Source organism: Vicugna pacos, chromosome 2, assembly GCF_048564905.1.
Source record: "Vicugna pacos chromosome 2, VicPac4, whole genome shotgun sequence".
In the NCBI taxonomy this organism is placed as follows: Eukaryota; Metazoa; Chordata; class Mammalia; order Artiodactyla; family Camelidae; genus Vicugna; species Vicugna pacos.
Genome location: NC_132988.1, coordinates 108,622,448 through 108,628,447, shown reverse-complemented (window position 1 = coordinate 108,628,447; position 6,000 = coordinate 108,622,448). Strand labels below are relative to the sequence as shown.

Sequence of the window (6,000 nt, the reverse complement as noted above, 5' to 3'; positions counted from 1 at the left end):
ATTAAGAAAAATATTGAAAGAGACAAAGGAAATAGGGCAACTGAATTAGTGAAGGATTCTGCATTGAATCCTGGAATAAGTAGCTATAAGGAATAATATTGGGGCAATTACAGAAACTTGACTATGGATAATAGAGTTCTATCCAAGATAGAACTTTTTGTATAAGTTCTGATAACAAATGTTAGACTTTGGGAACCATATGGTTTTTATTGAAACTACTTAACTATGTGTTGTTAACAAGAAGGTAGTAGAGATAGTATGTGAATGAATGAGTTCAACTGTGTTCAAAATAAACTTTATTTATAAAAACAAGTGATATAATAACAGAGTCCAGACTAATATACAAGGGAATGTTCTCCTTCTTTTTCTGTCTTACCTGGAATTAATAGAAAATTTTATATAGTTTTATTTTATCTTGCCTTTTGGCATATCAATCATATTTCTTTGTAAATAGTTTTACCTTTAAACAACATTGTATAACTTCACATTAATGCAGGCACCTTATAACAGAGTATTTCCAATTCTTTTCTCCTGTAACTTATGACATTGCTGTCTTTCACTTTATTTATCCATATCATGCAATTACCCAGTACATTGTCATTATTATGTTAACAGTTACCTTATAGATCAATTAAGAAAAAAATAATTTTTAAATTTACCTTTCTTGATTCCTTCACTTATGACCCTCCTTCCTTTTTGCAGCTACAAGTTCTGACCCATATAATTTTCCCTTTGGCTGAAGAACTTCTTTTAACATTTCCTACAGAATGGATCTGCTGGGAGCAGGTCTGAAGTGTTCCTCCATTTTTTGTTTGTTCTAAGAATGCCTGACCCTCTGCATTCTCCTATCTCCCCAGGTTTGTTCAGTTTTTCTTGCTGTAAAGACAGGAGTAATGGCTTCTAAGCTCTTTAACTGTCAGGGCTGTATAAAGAAATATTTCAACTGAGCATTTGAAATAAATGTCTTCTTGGGATTCCCCTTTATCCCATCTTTATATTACAGGAATCTTCACAAATATAATTTACTTTCATTCTGGGGAAAGGGACCCTCAGTGAAATATGTTCAGATTTCCCAATAAATGAATTGTCCCATCAAAGAATTCAACTGCATTTCATAGAAGCACCTTGTTCAGCTATAGGTCTTTCTTTTGGAGGATCCTTATCTTCTAAAGTTCCTATACACTTATGTGGATGTGATTGGCAGTTCCTACTGATCTAGTGGTATCCTAGATAATATTTAACAAGTTTTATGTCTGTTTATTTTAAATATATTCAATCATCATGTCTAAAAAATCCCCTGCATAATTCTAAATAAAACTCAGAAAATAGCATCACGTTATAACCTAGTACCTATATCTGCAATATTGCCATATCTTTCTTATAACTCTTACAGAACGCAAGACTTCAAAAGAAAGAATAGGGGTTTTGATAACACTTAATCTCATGCACCTTAATCCACTCATTTCCTTTTTTCCTTCTCCCTTGCCTTCTTTCTCTCATTTCCCCAGTCCTCTCTTTCATTTCTGATTCTTTCCTTTTCCTATTCTGCCTTCTCTTGATTTAATTCCATTTGCATATTGCTTATTCATTCATTTTTTTCCCTTCCTTCCTTCCTCCCTCCCCTCCTCTCTTTCTCTTCCTTCCTTCCTTCCCTCTCTTCCTTCCTTCCTTCTTTCTCTTTCTCTCTCTCACTCTTTCTTTCTTTCTTTCTTTCTTTCTCTTTCTTTCTTTCTTTCCTTCTTTCTTTCCTTCTTTCTTTCCTTCTTTCTATCCTTCCTTTCTTTTCTCCTTGAAGTTTCATTGCTTAATGCCTCTTTCCTCTCAGCATATTACTTAAAGCCTTATATCTTACAGTGACTATTTAATACAGGAGTAACATTGATGACTTAAGCATTTGCTGACCTCTAATTTATGGAAAACAGAAGAAAGAAAATGTACTGATACATTGATTTCCAAGAACTGACTAGTAGAATACTTCCATTATTCTCAGAGAACAAAGGCATTGATAACTTTTTAGCTTTTGCATAACTGATTTTTTTCATATTATGACTAATGTAGTTTACTTGGGCTGAAATTACTGTAAAAATCCTCTGAATCTGTTTTGTCATTCATCTTTGGGGTGAAAGTTTACAGTTGCTAAAGTTACCTTCTGGTATGTGCTACTGCATGGGAAGCCAAGTAATTGCTTGATGTCTTGACGTTAATACCACCTCATTCTTTCACAGTGAAGAAAAATTAATAAAACTGTAGACATGGAAAAATTTTGGAATTCTGCTTGGAGAGAATGAATTTAGTGCAGAATCATGAATATGGTAACCAAATGACCACTAAGCCACCCACAACTTTTAGAACTTTAAAAAAATAGATGAGGAAGGAAAAGGAAGACCATATACTGCACAATTAAATACTAAGCTTTTGAGCTTAGAGAATCAGTGTTATACTGTTTCCTGTTCTCTACACGGCACCACCTCCAAGGGGCTAAGAGCACAATAGCTTCCTGATTAGCACATAATGTAACTAGTATATACTAGCAATCCAGGAACCAGCACTGATTGGCTAAGGAGCTGCGGTTTCCCTGCTGGCTTTAGAGACACAACTTGGCTACACTTCTTAAGAAAGGGGTGAAGGAAGGGATACAATTAATAACATGGATGTTTTAAAATATGTCTTCAAATTCTTTTGACATTCCTTTCACTGAAATAGGGATCTATGTTCCCTCTCCTTAAAACTGGATGTACATTTGTGGCTGTTTCAACCAATAGAGTTCAAAAGGAAATAATATTAGTGACATGTGAAGCTAGACCATAAAATGTGGTGTAGCTTCAGCCTTGATCATTGGAATAATCACACTTGAAATCCTTAGATGCCATGTGAACACTATCACAGTTGTCAAACTGAGAGGAAGGTTAAAGCAGCCCCATGGAGAGATTACATATAGGAGCTTTGAGACCACACAGACACACACACGTGCATGTATGCACACATGCCAACCCCACACACACTTGCACGGGCCCAGAAAGCCCCTGTTGTTCCAGTCACCTGATGTTCCAGCTCCAGCCATAATCTGACTGTAACTGCATGAGAAAACCCAAACCAGAACTCCCGATCTCAGTCCATCTCCATTTCCTAGCCCGCAGAATCCAAGACAGCATGAAACATAACATAGTGATGACTGCTGTTTCAAGACTCTAACGAGTTGTTGCACAGCAATAGGTGGCCAGAACAAGTGTAATTCTTGTTTGTTTTTGTTTTGCCTCATAGGATCTCAAATTTAATGATGCGTGGTTGCACATAGTGTTTGAAATGAGTGTAGAGTTAAAGAGTCATTAAGCATACAATAACCAGAAAATACTCACCTGTATTCACTAATGCAGGGTACTGCAGAGAAAAAAGAACCAATAGGATATGTATGTAGATAGATAGATAGGTAGATAGATAGATAGATAGATAGATCAACAGATAGATAGATAGGGGTATAGATAGATACAGATATATACATTTATATTAAGCAATTGGCTCACATAACTGTGGAGGCTAGGAGAGAGAGAGAGAGTTGATCTGGAGATCCAAGAAAGAGTTGCAGATTGAATCCAGAGACAATCTACTGGTGAACCAGGAAGAGCTGATGATGAAAAGTCCAAAAATGGTCTGTTGACAGAATTCCTTCTTGTTCAGGGGAGGTCAGCCTTTTGTTCTTTAACAGTCAGATCTTTAACTTATTGGATGAGGCCCATCCACATTCTAGAGGGCAACCCACTTTACTAAAAATATACTTATTTAAATATAAATCTTATCCAAGAATCACATTTACATTCTGAATAACATTCCAGCTGAGTTGACACAGAATTAATCATCTCACCCCTTGAGTTAAAAGCAAGATGGTCTCTTTTGATATAAGGTCAAATTTATTCATTAATTGCTTTAAAGACTGAAGAGAATTTTTTAAACATTTCTGTGCCTGATTATCTCCTATATGTCATTGGTTTAATAATATAATTTATAAGAATGTTATAAAAATATAAATAAAAGCTACTGATATGTCTAACACAGTGCCTGGCATAGAGTAAGTGTCAATAAATGGTAACCCTTGTACTCTTCACTTTAACATGTGTCACGGATAAACAGAGAAACATGCAACAGTAGGACTGGTACCTTGGTGGTCATCTAGTCCACACTTAAATCAAAGACATCCTACTATTATTTTTGTGTATTGAATAGAAGCTGGAATAGGAAAGGCAACAATGCACTACCTGTGCAACCAGGTCTCCTACTTCCTGGCAGAGTTACTAACTGAGTCATTTAGTTGAGCCCTTAAGAGGCATAGAATCCCTCCCAACACCATATTGCCAGCAACCACTATCAACAAATATGACTTGGTTATTTAAGAGGAAGCCTATTGGTTTCCTGACCATAGATCCAGTTAATTCCACCACAGTCATTAAATATACATTCTGGACCACCTACTATGTGCCATGCCCTGTGTCCTTTTAACATATGTTACTTTGCTCTTCACATTTATTAATTTCCCTCTATGTTTTATGTATGCAGGAATAGCCTCATTTAATAAAAATTAACATGGGCGACATCTTATGTTTATTATGTGCTACTTTACTCTGAATTGATTTATGAAAGGAAAAGTGGGGTTAGGAGACAGATGTGGGAGAAATTTACCTGGGTGCAACTACTGAGGTAATTTCCAAGTTCTGAGGCCACCTTCAGAAGCTGAGATAAAAGAAATACCAGAGAAATATAATGACACAAAGAATTCATTCAGTTCAAGTGGTAAAATAAAGGTATAGTATTTCAAGCATAAATTGACCAATTCTGTTTCTGTATAACTCAGTAAAATACTGAGCATCAGGTACGTTCAAACCAGAATAAGTAATCTTAGAAGTAGGCTGACTATGACGTTAGCTAGCTAAAAGAGATAACGAATATTGGGGAAATGTGAAAACAAATTTCTTTATTTATTAAGATGGGTCTTCAAGGTCAGGTTCCTTTCTTTTTAGGGATGAGTATATGAAGATGGAATTTCATTCATAGAAGGACTTGGAAGATGGAAGAGACTCAAACAGTTTCTAGTACCAGGCGACAAGCTCTGACTGGACCCAGGCTCACAGATTGATGCAAGACAATAGACAGTTCTTAAGTCCCAAAGTGTTCATTTAGTTCTTATTAAGTGTTTGTTGTTCAGAATAATTGTTTGTCCTTGAAGCTGCAAGGATGCTGAGATTTCTGAAAAGAGAAAATTGGTTCCTACTACAGGAAAGGCAGGGACGCTGCATCCAGGAAGCATACAGAACCTGAAACTTCATAACCCTCCTCTTGCCTTCTTAGGGAAGTCTAGTGGGACTTCCAGTGGGTTATAAAAGGTTTAATAATTTGTCATTTCTAACTTTTGGTACAATTTTAAATTGATATAGGAAACTACCCTATACCTTAAATTCAGTAATTGTTTACATTTTCTCTGTTTTGTTATTATCCTTCTCTCATATGTATGTGTATATATATATTTATTTCTGAATTTTTGAGATTAAGTTAAGCACATCATAATAACCTTTTATCACTTTATGAGTTAAAATGTGTTCCCCCAAAAAGCTATGTTGGAGTCCTAATCTCAGCATCTCAGAATGTGACCATATTTAGAAATAGTCTCTGTGAAGGTAACCAAGTTAGAATAAGGTCATTTAGGTGAGTCCTAATCCAATACAACTGTTAATCTTATAAAAAGTGAAAAAAATGGGCACAGGTACACACACAGGGAGACTGGAATTAAACTGCCACAAGTCAAAGAACTACCAAAAACCAAAAGAGAGGTCTGGATCAATTCCTTACCTAGAAACTTCAGAGGGAATATGGCTCTGCTGATACCTTAATCTTGGACTTCTAGCCTCCAGAATTGCAAACAATACATTTCTGTTGTTGAAGCCACCAAGTCTGTGGCATTTTATTGTGGCAGCTCTAGCAGACTAACACAGAGTATAGATCTACTGGGGGAAG

At 35.9% G+C, this 6,000-nt stretch overlaps 1 long non-coding RNA gene across 1 annotated transcript in view; it reads right to left on the bottom strand.

Annotated features, from left to right (window-relative positions):
• Positions 1-273: 273 nt before the first annotated feature.
• Positions 274-6,000, bottom strand: part of LOC140700583 (uncharacterized) — a 29,456-nt gene continuing 23,729 nt past the window's right edge. The window contains exons 6-8 of the long non-coding RNA XR_012078993.1: positions 4,672-4,722; positions 2,147-2,271; positions 274-376 (exon numbers count right to left, since the gene is read on the bottom strand). This is a non-coding gene — a long non-coding RNA (uncharacterized lncRNA). The remainder of the gene's footprint in view (positions 377-2,146; positions 2,272-4,671; positions 4,723-6,000) is intronic.